Below are 21,604 nucleotides of genomic sequence, written 5' to 3' on the forward strand. Positions count from 1 at the left end.
CTGAACATGGGTGAGGATTGTCATGGTGTGCAAAATCAAAGCAGTTTTGTCTTTCTGAGTCTTGTAAGACGTGTTTTTTCTGTTATTCTTTCTTATATTTTTTAATTCCTGACAAATCAGAGAAGAAAATGCTGCACTCTGTGGGCCACATGTACAAAAGAATTGTGACTAGCAAATCAGTTGCGAATCATTTTGCGAATGCAAAAAGGCCTTTATACAATGTACTACAACCATTCGCTAAACGAAAATAGCAATGCGGCCAATTTGCCAATCAGTATTTTTTGCCCCAATAATTTTCAAGTTGCAATTAGGAAATACTTAATTGCAAGTCACAAACGGTATGTTCAAGCAAGTAGCAAATTGTGAATAGTCGCAAAAAGCATTGTTTGCATATGCAAATTACCACCAATACAATTCAGATGGTAAAAGGTTCCAAAGTATAAAAGCAGCCCCAGAATACATAGGGGGCTTCCACAATAGCGAGAAGAATGCACATACTGGCTTCTCAGCAGAGAAGGCGGAGACAGGAGAGGATATTCAAGGTGACCATGTTTGAGAAGATGGCGGAAGAGATCTATGAACAATACAGGCTGAGTAGCAATGTCATCTTAGTCAATAGCCCTCTGAAAGCCTCACCTTGAAAGCAATAAGCTGTTCTTATTTTGATAAAATATTTGAACATTCATAATTGTCTGCATTACCCCACCCGTTCGTTTAACCATTTAGCTCACATCACTTGTCTATGACAATGCCCCCAGCGGCGAAGAAGGTGACCCTGTGGAGTCCTCCATGTTAGAACTGGCAGACTCTAATTGGCAGAGGCATGCACCTTTATCCAAGTAGGAACCCCTGCTTCTTATCAGGGTAAGGGGGGTACACACATTAGATAACCCCTGCTCATCCCCTTGGTAGCTTGGCACGAGCAGACAGGCTTATCCCGAAGGCAATGTGTAAAGTACTTGTACTCCAAACACACAGTAATACAGTGAAAACACCACAAATGGACACCACACCAGTTTAGAAAAAGAAAGTATGTTTAAACTTAACAAGACCAAAACAACAAAAGCCAATATATATGTAGTAAAATAGCACTTAAAATCAGTTATTTCAAAAATAAAGCTTGTAGAAAACAAATAGCTCCACCTGGGGCTATTAGGACATAGTGACAGCAATAAATCCAAAGTTTGGTGCTGAACACGAGGTGCGCAGCGTCATGCACAGACTTACAAGGCCCCCAATCCAACAGTACCTTGGAAAACAAAGTCTATGATGATGCAGGGCATTGTGGGGTGAGGTGTTGATGCTGAGGTTGAGGCCGGCTCCCTGACTGCCACAGGAGAGGTGAGGAGCTCTGTCCCCGAGGAGGCGAAGTGTCAAATTCAGGAGAAGCCGTTTTGTGTTGGGGGTGAGGCATTGGTTCTGGTGAGGTGATGCAAAGTTGGGGAGTTAATGGAGTCACCACCGCGGTTATAGGCGCCACTGGATGCAGGCGCTGGCAGTGACGGAGTCGGTGCGAGCGCTGGTGTCAGGAAGGCTGATAACTGCAGATGTCCGAGGGGCGTCGGAGTTGTGGTGCTGGCGGGGAGGTGCGTCATGCACTTCACAATCAGTGCCACTGGCCTCAGCACAGGTCGCTGCATCACAGAGGCATCACTGATGGCATCGGGGATTGCTTTTCTGGCTTCTCTTAGGTTTCTGTTAGCTCCCAACAGCAGGAACAACCTCCACAGGCCCAAAAATGGAAAACGCTTACTTGATTCATTTGTACTGGCTCAAATTGTATGTGTTTGTTGTAATGAGTGGCCATATAGATGTCCTGGTTCTAAATGTTTTTAAACATTCTAAATTATCTTTTAATCCATTTCACGCATGTTTCTTTTTAAACATTTTAACAGTATTATAATTGTATAATTTTATGTATCTTTTATGGAGATCTTCTCCGAAATAAAGTTATATTGACTTGACTTGAATAGGTACCTCCTGGCAGGTCAGAACTCTCTGCAATGGAGTTCAGGGGAGCTGCTGATGAAGTCTTTTTGTCCCTGATACTTCAGAACAGGAGGCCACCACACACAAGCCCTTGGAGATTCTTCTTCAAGGAGGTTTCTCAGAAAAGTTCCAGTCTTTGTCCTTTCCTTAGCAGAAGCAGCAACTGCAGGCCAATCCCCCATTGCACACAGCAAAGGGACAGGCCTCCTCCTCACATTTCTCCAGCTCTTCTTCTTGTCAAAGGTTTCTCTTGAGTCCAGAATGAATCTAAAGTTCTGGGGTTTAAGGTCCACTACTTAGACCATATTTTGTCTTTGTTCTCTTGCGGCCAGGGTCTCTGAGCCAAGTCCAAACCAGTTCTGTCCTCTCTGGGGCAGCATGACCACAGGAGGTTGAGACAGCATTGTTCAAGGGAAACAGGCCCTATTCAAGTGCATAAATACAGTGACTGACATGGAATAGGACACGTTACAACGCAAACGTTTACAACGCGGTTTTTACATCGCAACATCCATTACAATGCATGATTTTACAATGCATGCCATCACAACGCATTTTTTGAAACTACACTTACAACGCATTCCATTATAATGCATACCATTACAACGCATAATACTTTTAGGGCAACAGTAGTGTAAGTGTTGGATAGTGTAGGGTTAAAAATTACTATTCCCACTCCAGTGAGTGCAACAGTAGGGTAAGAGTTGGATAGTCTAGGGGTAAAAATGAATATTCCCACTCCAGTGAGTGCATCAGTAGGGTAAGTGTTGGATAGTGTAGGGGTCAAAATTACTATTCCCACTACAGTGAGAGCAATAGTAGGTTAAGTGTTGGATAGTGTAGGTGTAAAAATTACTGTTTCCCATTATTTACCTTATATTGCGTTGTAATGGCATGCATTGTAGTGACATGCATTGTAATGGCTGTGTTGTAATGGCATGCGATGTAAAGGAGCATAGCCTCCCTGCTGAAAGCCAGCAGAGGCAACTACAAACATAAAATTATAATAAAACATTTTTAATATCATTTTATTTTTATCTCTGCAAACTGCGAGACGAGTGAGGGGCATGGGCTCCCATACTGATGCTGCAGCTACAGCACCACGGAGGAGGGGGCAGTGATAGGCACTGCCAAGTGTGCACAATGGTTTGGCCGTCCTTCTGGGGCTGGCCAAACCATCAGGTGCACTTAGCCTTTCTCCACCTAGCTGTGTTGACAGCTGAGTAGAGAAACCAACACAAGCTCCCAGTATATGTCTGAGTGCCGTACCGAGGAGCTCAGACCAATCCCAGTGGTGCTCGCATGCTGGGAGCCTACGCAGTGTGCAGCAGTTCCTGGACGTTCGGGCAGCAAGGTTCGGGAATAGTTGGCGGCTGTCGGAGCATGTCAGCGAAAATTCGTATATGTTCTTTTTTTTTGTTTGTATTCCCCCTCTCCTGCCCCACCCCTTCTTAATACAAGTGACTGCTACTGTTAACATATACTATCATGCAAAGATGAGGACAAGAAATGTGTAATTGTTCCAAAAACCATCCTCTTTACTTCAGTGCTGAAACCTTCCATGCGATTCATAAATGTGTGCTATGCTGTTTGTGCAAATGTTAGGAATGTCATTTATAGCTTTATTGATCCTTATGTGTGTAGGATATTAGTACAGGTCAAACGATAAAGCTTATTCAATGTATGTGTTAATGTTACATGCATGTGTTTTCAATGTAGTTCCAAGGCATTCTTGCTATTGTGAAGTTTCATTGCTTATTGTGTGATTTATGCCACATGAACTAAAAGTACCAAAGGAATATTATATTTGTATATGCTTAATGTGCACATGCATATTAAATGTGCATTGTTTGTTAATGTCTTAGGTTAACATTATTCTCAAAGGCCTGATCTTCTCTATACAATTTATTGTGCGCCCGAATTATGCTGACTTGCTCTTTTCGCAAGTGTTATGTATTGCTAGTTTGAATAGATACATTTCTTGTGACAACAATAGATATATGTCTGGGAAAGGAATCCAACTACAAGCACATGAGAAACCTGTGACTAAATAAAAGACTATTGTGCTCTAGTCTGAGTGTGTAATCAAGACGGTGTTCCCATGTCCAGTGTGGGATTTTTCTCTAATGTTGCAGATTGCAATGTATAGTCTATTTATGATGCAATCAAAGGGGTGGTACCCCACGAACTTGAGGACTATAACATATCAATCACCTTGTTGTATAGGAGAAGAATCTCTCAGACATTTTTGCTTGGAGCTGCTGTCTGTTTAGACTTGCCTGAATCCTGCAGACAAATTCAAACTTTCTTTGCTGAGCCCCTTTTCTGCATGTCGTATGCAGAACCTTTCTTGGACCGCTACCCGAATCATGACCCAAATCCACATTGCCTTTGAATAGACTCTGTAAGACAATCCCCTATGTCCTGTGATTTCAGTTAAGTGTGGTTTAGACTGACACGTATTACCGACTTATTGCATACTCCTGTCCAAGCTTCTGCAATGCTACTGTTGGTGTTGCCAATACTCTTATGCCTTATCCCTATCATTTTCTGTTGAGCTCTTTGATTCCTGAACTCTTATTATTTCTGTGCGTTGGTCTGTGCTTGGGAGAGCTAATTTGCTAATGTATAGAAAAGATAAAATAAGATTGTTTTCCAACCATCGGATTCTTATACCATTGTTTTGTAGTGCAGCAGCAGAACTTCTCGTTTGTTTAATTCTAGTTTGCCCTAACTTCTTTAGAAGGCTTGGCCTTCCTGTTGCAATTTTATACTTGTATAGCATGGTCTTGAAAGTGATCCATTTTAATCTGATCACAAATTTGTAATAAACACCTTTGAACTTGGCTACCAATTACTGGTCCTCATTGTGTTACCAAATTAGTTGCACTTTTGATTTAAATTAAACATTGATCAGACACATGATGATAACCCTCTTTCCTCTATGTGCGATGTATGAAATATCCATTGGAGGACCAACGTAGAGAGTAAGTAAATGACAGAGTGATCCAGAAATTGAGGGGACTTAAATCCACCCTCTAGAATCACCTTATGGGCCCAGAAATGCTGAATCAATGTATTTATGGGACACAAGTTGCCACTGATACTTAATACTTTCTAAAGATCACATCAAAATCACACTCTTGCAAGATGTTGAAATGCAGCAAGATTTAATAGCAGCCATGCTGCCCTTTGATGTATAAAAAGCAGAAGAAAATGAATATACCTGATTTGCAATCATGGCTCCTGAAGCAAGGTGTACTCTGTCATTGATCCATGTTTTGGAGGAGTACAAGGACACACATTAGGTGCATTTGCCAATATCATTGTCGGTCTAGAATAGGGATAAGAGCATAAACAGATTTTTAGAGGACAAACAAAAATGAGATCTGAACTTAGAACTGAATGTAAAGACAATCAAACTAACATGAATGTACTTTTCCTGGCATAAGGGTTGTTTCGGGCATGTTACTTTGAGAAATTCATTTAATGTAAATAAGCTTACCACAATCTCTCCTATCAAAACTAACACCAAAAAACTTGAAATGAATGTACATCAATTTTGCAACGAGATCAAAGCCCAAAAACAACATTTAGTACAATGTGCTGTGATTTTTTGTGGAAAGAACTGTTTGTGGAACCGATAGAAAAGGTAATGTGAAGTTAGAAGCTGGTCATTACTCAAAATTAGGTAATCATCTGAGCTATAACTGCCAGCTGGATATTAAGTTGTTATTACGAGTAACTATATTATCTAAAAACTGTTTGCATATGTTAAAGTATTACTTCAATTGTATGACAGGGAGTGACTAAAGTACAAGGTAAGAGTAACCAAGTGAGACAAGACCACGCTCTCATGGCAAAATTAATCCCCAGTTTCAATTCCTTGAAATAAATTTTCATGTCAGTCACATAAAGACAACTCTCTTTTTGTACTCCATGGCAATTGTGGAACTTAGGGCATCCATTCTACTGCCATGGGGAACACTCTGATAGCAAGATATACAGCACCCAGATACCCTGTTTACCAAGAAGAGGTTTCCATGCCATCCATGTCATACATTGACAGATCTCTAGCTTGTAAAGCACACATTGTCATTTCAGTTTTCATATTGCACATACACACATAACAGTACACATTAGCATGCATATTTATAAACTATCTTAGTCGGTGCTGTAAAGAGCATATGTCCATGCAGGTTGCCGCATTGCGATCTCATTATATGCACAATATCACACCAGCTTCTGATTTGACTAAAGACATACTTTGAGGTGGATGGATAGTCCACCGTACTGTCAGAGTGGCCAAAGCACCATCTGCTCCTACCCCACGAGAGAGCGCCCATTGCATTTAGGAAATCCTACCACTCTAAGAGGTCTTGTTCGTCAAAGATGCTCGCTGTGATATAGTGGGAGCACTGTCAATAATATATCAATCTATAAACCAACACAGGGCTTTGGCTCAAAAAACCAGCAGGACTGAGCCCGACGGATTATACCCCCGGTTCCTGTTTATGGCTTCGTTGGACGGTGGGAACGACGTAAAGACATCGTTACCAGCCTCTTTTGGTAGAAGCATTCACAGCCCGACCACGATGAAAAAATCAAAGGGAACATATGCCCGCCATACTCGTTGACCAGCTAAAATCGCAGGCTCCAGGCACCAGCTGATTGAAACATTCTTTGGATTTAAAGCAGGCTGAGACCATATATTTTCCGATTACATTGGTCCTGATGAGAACCTCATAATGCTAGAGGTTTGAAACGCGTAGACCAGTCGACCAGTCGGTCCTTTACACACTCCATATATAAAAAGTCCTGCCCTTGAAGTTTTCTTTGGGTTTAAAAGTGTTTATTAAGAAATTAACTGTCTTAAAAAGCCTAACACGGATAAACTATCTGTGTTCAATAAGGAGTAGTTGTGTTAGGACCTTTCAGTTTAGTGAAGTATGAGTCAGTTGTTTTGTGTATGAATGGATTGGCCAAGTATGGTAGAAGATTGAATGTTTAATGTGTCTAGGGTGCGGTTAATGTCTTTGATTGTTATTCATATTGTGTATATATATATGTTTGCACCAGGAATGTCTGTCTTTATCACACAATTAAATAATGTTTAAAACAAACAAATAAAAAACTTTTTGAAAAATAGGCAATTCCTAAAGCCCTATCTTTTGTGTTTCAATTCATGAAAGTTTTTTCAAAACAGTTGGTTATCCTAATCAAATCCAGATAGGACTATGTGTTTTGTTCTTTAATAATATATCAATGTCAGATGCCCTGCCATGTTCTTTTGTCCGTTTAACCAGTGTTTTGTTTCTCATAACCAAATCCCAGAGTAGGGGTGGGGGAAGGGTTAAGTTGTTTCTGTGAAATAATAGATCTTGGAATTATAGAAGGGGCCAAACATGCTTTCACTTCTTCATCTGTGAAATAGAGCACAGCACCATGGATATAAAGGCATGCTTTGCCATTGCTCCGTGTAATAGATGTAGGTGCAAGAGACAAGTGGCCATCAGGATGCACATAGTTTGTGCACCATATAGAGGTAGCACAGAGCCTGTGCATCCAGAGGCTTCCCTATAATGGGGTATGAGGGTCACCTGGAACCCCCCATGTCCAGCTGCAGGTGAGAGCAGTCACTCACTGCTTTCACCAGAAAGTTGATCTCTGTCCGCCTTCAAAATGCAGGCAAGATTGCTACCTGAACAGTGAAAGGCATACTAACTGCTTTAAACAGCTGGTCTGCTTTTCACGAATGTCCTATTCCCAGTGCAAACACATTTGTGCATTCATTGTGATAGGGTGCACTGACCCAGTCTATGCCTGGCAGCAGTGGCTCCTCCGCTATGGCAGAGGAGCGTCACTCCCCTCGCCAGCAGCAGCTGCAAAACTGGAAAAATAAAACGATAATAAACCAGCTTTTGTGTTTCTCCTACTGTGGAGTCTTGGAGGAGGGGCCAGGGGAAGATAGGCACTGAAAGGGAGTGATGGGCACTATCATCAGTGCGCATGACGGTTTGACCGGCCATCTCAGGCCGGCCACACGGACATGAGCATTGAAGCTCTCTCCAACCCCAGCTGCACTGTCGGGTGGGAGAGAGCGGGCAGAGGCTCCCAGGCTAACTGGGAGCACAAATCCTCGGCGCTCAGGCCAATCCTGGCTCTGCTTTCAGCAGCAAAATAACAGCGTCAGCATTGTCGCAGTGCACTCTGGAAACCTGCGCCCGCAGCGATGTAGGGGGCATATCAACAACAACCGGCGATAATTATCTCTAAGCGCACTTAGCGCTAGGATAATTATCGCCGGCTAGCGTGAATTTTTATCGCTGAGATAGCGTGCTATTAGCAACGCTTATCTCAATAGCGATAAAAATCCTCACGCTAACAGGCTAACGTGAGATTATCGCTGGAAACCCAGCGATAATCTCACGTTAGATTGTTGATAGGGACAGGCAAACTTAGCCATGATATCCTCCTTCCATAGGATATCATGGCTAAGTCAGAAAAATACCAGACGTAAAAAAGCAGCGTTAACCGCGGTTAGCGCTGCTTTTTTTGTCTCTAACAGGGTTAGCGACATTCTTGATAATAGGAGAAATGTCGCTTAGCGACATTTCTCCTATTATTTTACTCTGGAACGCCCCCTTTGCATCTCATTAGAGATGCAAGGGGAAGCATAGAGTAAAAGGGTGCTAAAATGCAAATTTGCATGTTAGCACCCTGTTGTTGATAGGGCGCTAGTTTTATCTCTCCTTTTTTGGCTTTTAAAGCCAAAAAAGCAGAGATAAAGCCCTTGTTGATATGCCCACAGGTAAGTGGTTTTCCATGTATTCTTTTTTTGTCTTGTCCATCCGCGCTCCCCATGTGCCCCCCTGTCCCACACATGCCACTGTATCAATGCCCGCTACTGGCGCCTAGCACACCCAGCTAAAGGTGTCTTTAAACAGACAAGGGGAATGCGCTCCATATGGAATATGGGCCCTTATGTTCACATTTGTCACACATCAAATGTACCCAAACAAGATTTCTACAAGAGTTCCGTTTAAAATGACTAGCCTGTGCTACTTCTCTCCTAGCACCTGTTGGAGTTACAAATATAAGAAAAGAAACAAGAATACACTCATGAGAGATACATGAATTTGAGAGACTGCATCCATATTTTCCATTAACCTGCTCACTTGTAAGCGATGTAAAAGAAAAAAACACCTTTTTTGTGAACAACTATAAAAACATACTGAAAGGTTCCTGAATGGCCAAACAACAGGCGAAGGCCTGTTTACCCATAGCATTGCCTAATAATTAATTAAAACAACGCATCATTTGGTTCAGTTTCCATGTTGTCTGGGAGTTGATATTGGTCACCAAAGGTTTTCACATAAAAGAATGTATGTTTGTAACAGTAAAATAACAAATCTACCTCTGAAGGAGAAAAGGCTGAGTGGACCTGCTGGGATTTGAACCTGTGGCCGCAGGGTAAAAAACGCATCATGGAGTGGATGTATTAGCGACACACACACCAGTATATCTGTGACCCTTAACTATGAAATCACTGGCCTGCCCACCTGTTTTTAAACATGTGTGGGCCCCAAATCTATTCAATGTCCATACATGTCTGTTAAATAACAAAACGGTGTGTGTGTATGGGCCCTCTGCTCTTTAGAAATAGACAATGTGGAGAAGGGAGGTCTGACTTAGAAAGGCAAGGGCTTATTTACAAGCCCATTGCGTAACCTTTGCACTTTTATGGGCGCACCAGCAGCGCAATGGGCTTTCCCATATTTACAAGGCCATGTAAAGTCACCCGTCAAGACTTTTAATTGCCTTGGTACATATCTTTCCCTTTCACGCATTCTGCAGCACACACGGAAAGAGGAAAATGCCTTCAATTATTGTTTTTGTGCAGGAAGGTGTCCCTTCCTGCACAAAAACAATCATCCCCTCAGTGCAGGCACCCTTGCAGAATGACGCAAAGGTGTCTGTGCTGGTGCACGGCTGTTGCTTGTGCGCCGGCGCGGGTGAGAAGGACAGGAATGCGCCGTATGTTGTAGATATGGTGCATTCCTGCCCTTTTATTTTGACGCACAGCAGCACAGGAGTAAGGCTTGCTGCGCTGCTGTGCGTAAAAATATTGTAAATGAGGCCCATACTTTCTAAATAGATAAAAAATCTGAAAATATATTAGTTTACTATGTCTCCTTGTGGTCATAGATTGATATTTGTCACCAAAGAAAGCCTGTCAGAATCATTCTTTTGTACAGGGTTGTTCAGAAGTTACTTGCCTACACACTGCCCGTTTTAGGACCCCAAACTTAATCTCATATCACTATCACTTTTCCATCTTTTTTCTAAATCTGGACTTTCCTACTGAAAAAACACACTTAGGCTTTTCTATATGTTGTTCCCTCTCTATATGCCCCTGTTTCTGTAAAAATATTGTTTATTTACCTCACGAACTACATACCACTCATAGCCTAGTCCGCCCCATGCAATCTATTTTTTGTGCTCTTCATTCCACAAAAACTAACCTCTCCCTTGTGTCCATGTTTATTGCCACTGTCAGTGCTGAACTACTTCCTTTCATTATGGAGTCACAGTTCATAACTTCTGCTCAGCCTACCTTAATCCCCTAATCAAAAAACACCACCATGTGCAGCATTTTCGTCTTTCATTTTCCCAGCCCAGTGCTGTGGAACTCTCTTCCTGATGAAATGCGCACTCTCCCCTCGCTCACCCTTTTAAGTCTCCTCTAAGGCCTCGCATCCTAGAAAATTCTCAATAATCTACTGCCCTTCACCATATCTTTACAAAGTGGCCCAGATTTACAAAGATGTTGCATCAGGTTTGACTTACTTTTGTGAAACAATCACAAAGCAAAATACAGGTTGGTATTTAAAAACCAACACAAATGGTCATTTGTAACTAAAGTGATGCAATATAGAGCAATGTTCTGCCTTGTACTACTTTGTCTTAAAAGTAAGTTCAGTTGATGATGCTTGAGCAATCAAATGAAATTACCCATGAATTTTGATGAATACTCATATTTACAAGGAATTGTAAACATTGATTTGCCCCAAACTCTCGCACCTCCCTTTGGCTGGCATAACGAGGGGAAATATTTTTTAGTTTTTATTGTTTTTTCCTCTTGTGCAACACACATACAAAGAGGACATTTTCATAAGGCATACTTTTTGTGCAGGATGGTACTATGCTGACCTCAGCGCAAACACCCTTCCACTATGGCATAAGGGTGCCTGCATTGGCATATGGCTGCAAAAGGTTTGCCAGCGTAGGGAGAAAGCAGAACTGCACCACTTCTTGGTAGAAATGGTGCAGTCTGCTCTCCCTCCACCAACACAGCACAGCAACTTTGCATACTGCTCTGCATTACATCGGCTTTTTAAAAATGTGGGCCCAGATCTGCTAATGTAAACACTTATGTATGAAAAAATTAATAACTTGTGTTACTTGTGCTGTTAGGTCTATGTTTAACATCCACTGTCAAATCCATAACCTGTTCTATATGTTGTCAACTCTACACTGTGAACTGTATCTGCCGCATATGAAAAGAGAGGAGTCACACAGAAAATATGTGGAAGTATGTAAGGGCATTACGGAAGTCTCCGCAACCCTTCAGTGTGGGAGGGACCTTCAACTTACCTTGCAATGGGGACCCCTTGCGTTTCGTTACTCTGCTGGCATGGCCCGATCGCTGCAGACAGCGTGGAATTAAGACAGACTTCTTTGTAGCCGCGCCCTTCTGATGCGTATGGCTTCAAAAGTGCTGCTCAGCTGGTTATCCAAATTTTTAGAATTAGGGGGCATATTATCAAGACAGGCAATAAAATTATCGCCGCTTTAGCGGCAGAAAACTGCAGCTAAAACGGCGATAATGGGCTTGATAGTATGCTCTATGGAATTCCACTTGAAGCCCATGTTAGATGTCCTTCACATCTAACCTGGGCTTCAATTGGAATTCCACAGAGCATATTATCAAGCCGATTATCGCCGCCTTAGCGGCAGTTTTCCGCGGCGAGAATTTTATCGCCTGTCTTGATAATATGCCCCATAGATATTAACCTCCACAGCAATTGGTATAGATAGATTCCTCACCCTTATTTCTAATTTCTTTATTGTTGCAGATTTATGTAGTATGTAGTATGTAGTATGAACTTGCCCCGAAGATATTGGAGCTCTTTACATGAGCACCATTTGTGAGAGCTCTGCATCACTTTTGCACCATGTAAAGTGGTACATGTATGACACAGGGCTCTCATAAAGATTTATGAAGCCAAGCAAATCACTGCGTCGCCTTTCTCTGCACCAAAGAGGCGTTCCATGGGCATTGCGGTGACTTTTCTCATGGAACATCCATGGAATTTGACACTGCCCCAGATTTAAAAAGTGATATAAACCTGGGGAAGTACCAAAGCCGTACACCTCCCCAAGGGAGGCGTAACGAGAATAAATGTTTCTCCTTGTTATGGTGCAAGGGTGCAAGGGTGTCTGCATTGGCACTAGGGTGCCGAAATAGTGCCAGAACAGTGAGAAAGGACAGGAGTGCATTGTATTGTCTAAATATGGTGCATTCCTGCCCTTTCACTTTGGAGTACAACTGTGCAGCATAGTGCCTTGCTCTTCTGCCCTATGCCGAAAATCCCATAAATGAGGCCCCTGCAGTGCCTAATTTGAATAGGTGTTTTCCGGGGATCAGCACAGCACTTAATTGTCAAATCCGGTGTTTATGACAGTCTTCCACAAGGTGGCGCTTTCTGGCTAATTTAGAGATGACCACAACAGCAGTTAAAAATTAAATCAATATACATTAAAAATAAATGACTACTACCTGCCGCCCAAGCCATTCTTATAGCATTGGGGGCTTCAAATAGTCTGAAGTGTCACACTTGTAGGAGTGTGATGGCTAGTAGTTGTGTTGTTACTATCATTCGCAGCATGGCAGAGCCAATGTGTGGTGCAAGCTGCAGCGGCATCTGAAGTGAGGCCTGGCACTTATGTTTTTTTACAAATTAAGCATTGTGCCCCCGCTTCCCAGTTCCAAAGTTGCCAGCTCTGGCCATTACACCACATCCTCTCCCAAATGTTTAATAATATTTTCTGTTAAATGGCATTAGATTAAGTAGCAAAACCTTAAATCTGTCAATGGTGTGCTGCACCTGGTCACAGCGTGATAAACTCATTGTATAAAAAAATATACACAGTCGGTAACGTGATGTAGGTGTTTCATATGATAAAGCTAGAAACTCACTCATATTTCAAATCTCTACCACATACTCAGCATGTGGATGCTTTTATACGTGCACCCTGATCTGTCTTTATTTTCAGACTATGAGAAGGAGGCACAAAATCATACTTTCCCTAGTACTCGAAAAACTAGAATTAGAAAAGTTAATTAACAAGTTCTTGAACATTTGATCCCATTTTATGGCTCACTTCCACTTTTCAAGCTAAGTATAGAACTACAGCTACTTCAGGAAGCATATGGTTAAGGGGAAGCTTAAACACCTAGGGGCAGATTTATGTTAGACTTGCGCCACTTTTACGCCGCCGTTGCGTCACTTTTGTGACCCAGCGGCGGCGTAAACCCTGCGCCACGTTGCGCCCTATTTACATCGTGACGCATCTATGGAGATGCGTCACGGTGCAAAGCCCTGCGCCACATTAAACCTGCGTCAGGTTTAATGTATGCAGGGTGGGCGTTCCATCGGAAAAAGCCTCGGAAAAGTGACGCAGTGAAATCTACAAGATTTCACACAGTCACTTTTCCGATGCTGCTGCGTCAAAACCTTGCGCCTGCTTGAAGCAGGCGTAAGGCATGACGCAGCATGTTAGGTATGGGCAGCCCCTAAACATTGCTGGAGTTGCGTCGTGCGTGCGACACGACTCCAGCAATGCGCCGCCCTTACGCCTTCAGATGCGTCACGCATCTGTTTATCCTTGCGCCACGATGCGCTGCATTGTAAATGCGGCCGATCTGCGGTGGCGCAAGGGTAAACTTGCGTGACGCATCTTTCCTGGCGCATCCCTGTTGATTTGCAGGGATGCGCCAGGAAACATAAATCTGACCCCTAATCTGCAGCCAAATCAGCGAGTTAAAAGCTCACTGCTGATATTTAGTGTGATTTCCAGGTCAGGGTGTGTGATTCTGAGCAATGCCATTTCAACACGTAGTAGACAGCGGAGCAGCCCTTGTCTTTCTGGTGTCCTGTCTTACCGCAGTATTGCAGCAGGTATAGTCGTCCTGGGTGCAAGCTTTATTTGTGATGACCACAAGTTCAGCAGATGCAATCCTTCTTCATGCCTTTCCGAGTCTAGTAGTGTTGTAAGTCTGGAAGCCAGGGGTGTCACTTTTATCTCAATTGTGAGCTTGTGGGTGGGGAGGGCTCACTAGCTAATGGGGCTAATTTTGCCATGGGGACCCCTACTCATTTTTATATTTCTTCCTGTGGGGTTGGCATTAAAGAATCCCACTGTGCATCTCTCTGACCAAATCCAAAATGTCAGGACCCTTCTTCCCTGGGAAATCTGTACCCAAAGCAGAGGAATTGCTTGATTACATTCGTCCAGTGTGTTCACGTACACTATTTCTCCAGTTTAGATATGCGACTTTGTCAATTGCTCCCGACACTGTACTATGAGATTCTTCTAAGTCTGTATAGACAAAGGGCAGTTTTTGTTTTCCCTTGAGGAAAGAGAGGAACATTTGATATTTTTGCCCCAAATATCCATCCCCAGATGTAGGTGGATTATTCCTCTCTGCAGGTGCTTATCTGTGATGAATTGTATAAATGCCCTTAGAATCTGCAAGAGTGATTCTTCATCACTGGTTGTGGTGGCAGTTTCAAAATGTCTTAATGCGGCATGGTGTGTTAGGCTAAAATTAATAGCAAAGCTGCAGTAAACTGAGATATATGGGAAAGATTTGCTAGTTGTTATGTGTAATCTCCAGTTTTGACTATGCATTAGTTTTATATTTATTCTTAATTGTAATTAATCATTGTTTAATGATATATAGGGGAGGCTACAGTGTGACTTGCATTTGCAGAGGAGGTCATCCTGTTGGATGAAATCACACATCCTCCCAGCAACTGGTCCCTTTGTTTACCATTCCTGGGAGCACGTCCTGATTCTTGGCAAGAGGGCAGCAGGCTGCCTCAGGTGACAACTACTGCAGTTAATCTGAAATGGCTATTTGAACTTTGGGGTAAGAAAGTGGTGATTTTCTAAGATCACTTCTGCATTCGAAGTTACTTTAAATCCGACATCAGTAGTACTTTGGGTTTAATGTAACAAATACTTTGATATCTTGGAGTACTATTTGATGGTCCCAAATGGAAGTTAGCACATAGTGCGTGGGCTAGTGAAACTCCATGTTAGCCAATGGGGGGTATGGGCCTTGCCACAGTAAAACAACAATTACGAGTTTGTCAGAATATGTAAAGTATAAATTCGACATATCCTTATTTTTAATATCAACACCCTGACTTATAAGCTTATTAGGCCTTCCTTAGGGGTGACATAAATATTTAAAAGGAAGGTTTGGTCTTGGCGAAAAGGGTTATTTTGCATTGAAGAAGTTAATTAATTAAGATGTAAATTATTTAGAATAAGAGCTATATGTGCAATGAATAACACAACATTTAATAATGAAATGACACTTTTTTAACTTGCAAACTGCACTAGGCAGACATCTTGATTCGTATAGGCAGCAGGAATGCTTAAATGCAAGTTTCTTTCAGCTAGAAGCAAACTCGACAATGCTGAAATGTGCACAATGACATTTAGAGACCTGACCTTAATGTGACATGCTTAGAAATATTTGTCATAACTGCTGAATGTTCCAGTTTATCAAATGTATTAAATGTTACTAGGAAACATCTGATTGTGATAACTAAACTTCCTATTTACTCCATATTTCACATTTTGAATAGAGAGGTGGTATATTTTAAAACAGTATTTCGTGTTTGTGTTAATGAAATGCAGTACCACACAGTATTTTTGCAAGTTAATGTTTATCATTTTTAGCATTATTCATTATGTACACAAAGAAACATTTAACATTAGAAGGTAAACTGTGTTTGAGGCCAATGAGAACGAAGGCTTATAAATCGAGAAGCTACATAAGTAAGATGTCTGTAACAAATCTTGTGGTAAAACTTTGCAAGCAGCATGTAATTTCATGGAAAATGAAGAGCTGAACTCACTCTCAGACGAATACTGCTGTCTGTTTGGATCCAAAGAGGAGACACCTGCTACACATTTTACAACAATATTTTCTGCCTTTTACATCAGTGTGTGTTCCTATTTAGCTGCGTTCACTCACTCACACTTAGACTATTTGCAGTGCTGAGAGTAAGATGCTGAGAAGTTGAGACCCAGACCCATTACCTTGTCCGTTTTTTATTTTGGAATATCTCTTTATTCAGTTTTTGCTCAGAAAAACAAACAGCATAACATACCCTCCCCAACTTTTGGGGACATGTGAGTGAAACAGAGCAATTATCACAGAGGTCTTATGGAGCCCTGGGCCGGAACATATATCGAACACAGCAATCAGATTCTTTGTCCATTCATTGTGCACAGCATCATCAAAGCCCGCTTCACCCCCCCATTGTCTATGCACCTCCTGTTTATCCTCACTCTCCCTCCTCTCTCACTTCTTTCCAGGTTCCCCATATCTTCTCAAATGGGCATAGGCAACTGTTGCAGGGATTCTGCACACATAAGGAACTATGCTCAGGAAATCAGGACCTTGGTGTATAGTGATGTACCAACTATCCACCTTAGTGCCCAAAATCCCAATCCGACTAGCTATAGTGTCTCATTCGTTCTCTGTACTACAACGAAGCTACTAATAATTAGACAACCCAGAACATGTAACTCCGACTCTCTCAGGAATCACGGGAGCAAGAACACTTTTTCGCTCACTCACTCGTACTTGTCCACATCAGAGACACGATATAGTTTAAAATGTTTATTTTAACTAACGTGCTCTAAAATGCAGTACACGTGCTATTACTAATAGCAGAATGCATAAACACAATATAGTGAGCATCATTACAAATCCATAGAATATGAACGGGGATATCATTTTATAAAGCTGGTGGAAAACGGCCTACTGTACCTTGCCACCCTCCCCGTGCTAGGAACTAGTTTATTATAAAAATAGTAGAACTCTGGGCTTTGTCAGGGGAACCCCATACCTCCAAGTCTAGATGCAAAGGTTTACATCTACGGACAAGCACAGCTCTTCTCTCTGGAAAGGTTTTTCTCCAAGTGCCTCTAATATGCACGCATGCAATATTAAAAGCACTCGATTTTCAGCAGTGCAACTGTGCTTCGTGTTATGTCTAGGTGCGGGGGACTGACCAGAGCAGAATAACAAGGGACATTGTTTTTCGACCTTGCACATCATGGACAGACGAAAACCACAGAGAACAGCAAGGAACGTGAAAGGCAGACGTTTCTAATGTGAACAGGCACAAGCCGAGTTTAGTGAAAACAAAGTCATGTAGTAACGTGTGCAAAAGCAACAGCATGGCAGTCAAGCTTGTGCTAACTTAGCAATGTCTGCAGTCAATCCATCCACCTCACTACACCCTCCCCTGGTAAGTCCATTGGATGTAGACATAGGAGTTCAAGAAGGGAGAGCAGAGTTCAAGAGCGTCTATACTTTGTTGAATTTTGAAAAAAGAAAAGAATTGTAAATAGGGGCCAGATAAAAAATGTTTGCTAAGAAAAAAATAATCATAATTCCGCCACAGAAGTGTACGGTGAACCAGCCATATTAATCCATCAGAGTGTATGCGCAATAAACCGCAACAGCTTCCAAAAGGAAATCATTGTCATCGGTAGCAAAAAGTGATGCCATCCAATTCAGCAAGCTGAATGAGCATTCATGTTCCTCACAAAAGGGTGCATCTATGAGCATCGCAGGACAACTTGCGTGATATCAAATGCTGTGTTGTAGGAAATTCTGCGCAGCCGAACAGACATCCCATTGTGCCAACACTCCAAATGCAGCCGCACACGCCAATAGTACAACTCCGGAACATTCTTGTTCATGTGCCACTAAGGGACCCATTAACAGGTCATAATCCGGGTCTGAACGTTTAGAGAGGCAGATATCCAACGCCCATGAAAAGGAACATCGTAAACATGAGAAGACGGGTTGCACGCAAGTGTATTACGCAAAGAAGAAAGACAATCCATAAGCCATGCTGAGTGTCGCCAGTGTCAGTTTACCAAAGCATTCAAGCACACGGTTCCGGAGCATTTGCATCCGGCCTAGGCTGTGCAGGACCACAAGAGGAGCAGCCATTCCGTAGCAGGCACATCAATAGCAGGATTCCAAGTATTAAGGGTAAACCATCAAAGACGCTGGAAAAAATAGAATGAATAAATGCTGGTATTACACCAAATATAGTCTGAAAGGAGGTCATAAGGCCAGAGCTAACAACCTTAAAAAAATGTGCCAGGCCGTGTGTATCAGACACAATGAAAATACAATGAATCAATTCACCGAAATGCAGTGGGAGGTTAGTATTCAGAAGGGCCTGAATCTCAGAATTGGTACTAGCCACCTGCAGCACAAAGGTCTCGTGCGCAGAAGTAAGGTGGACTTCCTGTTGGAATAATAGCGCTTTTATTCTGCTCAACTTATTGAAGTCTGCTTTCAAAGTTGGTATGGAAGGCCAAATTAAGCTATTGAGCTTCCCATGCAGGGGCGGAAAAAGCATATTTTTACTGCAAACTACGCGCTGTGAAACTGTTACAATGTACGGTATGCCAGCCAGCAAACCGCAACAATCTTGGTTATTTAAAAGAAGATAGCTACCGTTAGCAAGCAGGGTGAAAGTGGGTTTTATAGCTGGGACTGGAATACCTTTTAAAACACATGCAAGGTTTGGGGCGGTAACACTGCAGGCCCTGTGTAATTGTATGTTTTTGCAAATAAGGGAACAACCTACTGTAGAATCACAAGACTCCCCTGTAAGGTATACCTTTTTGTCATCCCGCAGGCATCTGTATGTGTAAGGCAAGGACCACACTTCATGCAGAAAGGTGCCACCTAAGGGTTCATAGCGGCCTAGTGGGTAATGCTGCATGCAGGAGCTAAATTTAAACAATAGGAATGGTAAAGTGATAACACCGTGCATGAGCCAGACAGCAGAGTCAGTCTCAGCCACGGAGAACGGTAACGGGTCGATCTTTTCTATATGTAGAAGAGTGTATCTTGCATCTTTCATGGACATGAACTGCTGTTTGTCTGTCAAATTAAATGGTGAAAACAAGGCAGATGCGCTTAAATAATCCCATGGTACCTTCCCCATTTTCAGAGTCTGTAAAGTCCATGCAAACTGCATAACAGAACACAATTGATTTTGACCATGATATACCACAGACACATCATCCTGCACAATATCAACAACAGATGAAACAATATTATCTAATGTGTAAATGCGGGAAGACAGTGTGTTAATACTTTTGTCAACAACAGCAAGTACCTTTTCTAGATTTGCCTGATCTATTTCCCGTAATCATGACGCTGCTTCAATTTGTGAAAACTTCCATATTTCATTGTAAGCTGCGTAAATAAATTGTTTTGTTCTAGGACCAGGAGGGCCCTTGATAAAGTCTGCCGAATCAATGTTATTGGATAACAACGATAAAATGTTGTTTCACAGACGATAGTGTTGAGTGCTGCAAACACTGTTGGCATAATTTACCCACGGAATAGGTGGTAACCGAATATGCGTTTACAAAACGTGGGTCAGGTCTATCCTGAATGTAACCAGGGACTGTGCTATGGAAACGTAATTGGCAGGCATCAGAAGACGTCTGCCAAACGAAACAGCCCGCAGGATCTAAACAAGAGACTTAAATGTGTTATTTAGAACTGAAACTTGCAGGTCCTCAACTGAATAATTTGCATGCAAGCTCCAGTTATGAGAAGTAGTTTGGTAAAATGTATCATTTAAAAATAAAATCTGTGTTGGGATGCGGCAGGCGCGATGTAAAGCTTCAGTGCCTCGAACCTGCCAGGATTTAGAGCCCCAAACAGATTTTAAATCAATGGTGGCCTTCCAGTGTTGAGAACTACCGACTGACAATTTGGTAATAAACTGTTTGGAATACAATAGTTTTGTGGGGGTCAACATTACCTTGGGGGTAGATGAAGTATTTAACTTAAAATAAGAGGATTCTGGTGTGGATATATCAAAATCGGTAAAGTAAGTACATTTCTTTAACAGAGTCTTTGAGCTCCCTTCCAATGGTGCTGGGCAATGTTCCCACTGTGTGTAATTGAAAACATGTCTAAATGTATTAGCTTTATGCAGGTAATGGTGTCCATAATGCTGGTAACAATATAAATCAGCATAATTAGCAGTATTTAAATACAAATCTTCAGCATCAAAGGCAGCATAAAATTTCAAATCTGAAAATGAAGACAGTATTGCTTGCGCATCCCAATCATCTGAACGAATATTCTGTTTCACCACATCTCCGATGGAAACACGAAGTACATTTGGTACATTGATTATCTGCGTTGGACCATGAATTTGGAAATCCACAGCATCCCAGACGATGCCATCAGCGACTGGAAAGGCGGAAAACAAGAGTCTGGTCTCGTTTCATGATGTGAGAAGACGAGTGCGGAGCCAAAGTTCCATGAACCAACTGAACAGCAGAGCGTTCTGGCAAGTAGTGACCATTGATGAGTAAGAAAAAAACTGTCACAAAACCAATGGACATGAATAGAAAAATCAGGATCAGCACAAACCAGATGTATGTCCAAGGAGGAACCAAATATGTCTGTTTAAGCCAAGAGACAAAAATACTGAACTTTGTAGGGCCAAATGACGAGGTGGAGGTCGAATCAAAAGAAAAACGTGACTGGTTGAGTGTAGTTGTTTGCAAACCAGGCAATGACTCGCTTGTGGGGTAAGCATATTCAGTGTCTTCATTGCAGGGGGAAGCTTGCGGGACTAGCAAGGGATAAGTAACAGAGTACATCTCAATAACAGTGTCAGTTTGTGCGGTGTCAGATGCGCCAATCACAGGATTCCTTGAAATTACTGGACCTGATAAAGCAGGTGTCACACTCTTCAACATCGGCCAGATGTTGTAGCTTGACATTATCCAGTGAGATGTATCTGTTGTTTTTGTGACCAGGAAGCGGTGGTAAAATAACTGTACAAATACCCTACACGCCAAGCACTGGAACTGGTGCACGATAAGAGGGGCCAAATTCTTTTTTGTTCTCCACCTTCTCTCGGACCAGATCTCCAACTTTGGGTAGCCCGCCGGCTACCGGAATCTGCAGTGCTGCATTAGTGGCAGAGGGTAAGTGTTCAGTTGCAAGACTGCCGCTGGTCTCTTGTAAGTCCTGTAACATAGTAGAATGATTATCTACGTCGAAGGCTGCGGCAGTCGCCACCAAGTCTAGACCATCAAGGTCTGGAACAAACAATTTTATGTCAAAGAGCATTTCGTATGGGGTCCGCCCACCCAGCGACCTTCTAGGAAGATTATTAAGTGCACATTGCACGCCATACAAGTGGGCCAACCAGTTCCTGCCAGTACCTATGACTTTAGC

At 42.3% G+C, this 21,604-nt stretch overlaps 1 protein-coding gene across 1 annotated transcript in view; it reads right to left on the reverse strand.

The window, feature by feature from the left end:
- HTR1F (5-hydroxytryptamine receptor 1F) overlaps positions 1-21,604 on the reverse strand; it is a 935,734-nt gene that overhangs the window by 639,701 nt on the left and 274,429 nt on the right. Inside the window, exon 3 of the mRNA XM_085620469.1 lies at positions 5,216-5,323. The gene's annotated coding sequence lies outside the window, so the exon portion shown is untranslated. The remainder of the gene's footprint in view (positions 1-5,215; positions 5,324-21,604) is intronic.

The sequence above is a fragment of the Triturus cristatus genome, chromosome 8 (assembly GCF_964204655.1).
Source record: "Triturus cristatus chromosome 8, aTriCri1.1, whole genome shotgun sequence".
NCBI classification, from domain to species: Eukaryota; Metazoa; Chordata; class Amphibia; order Caudata; family Salamandridae; genus Triturus; species Triturus cristatus.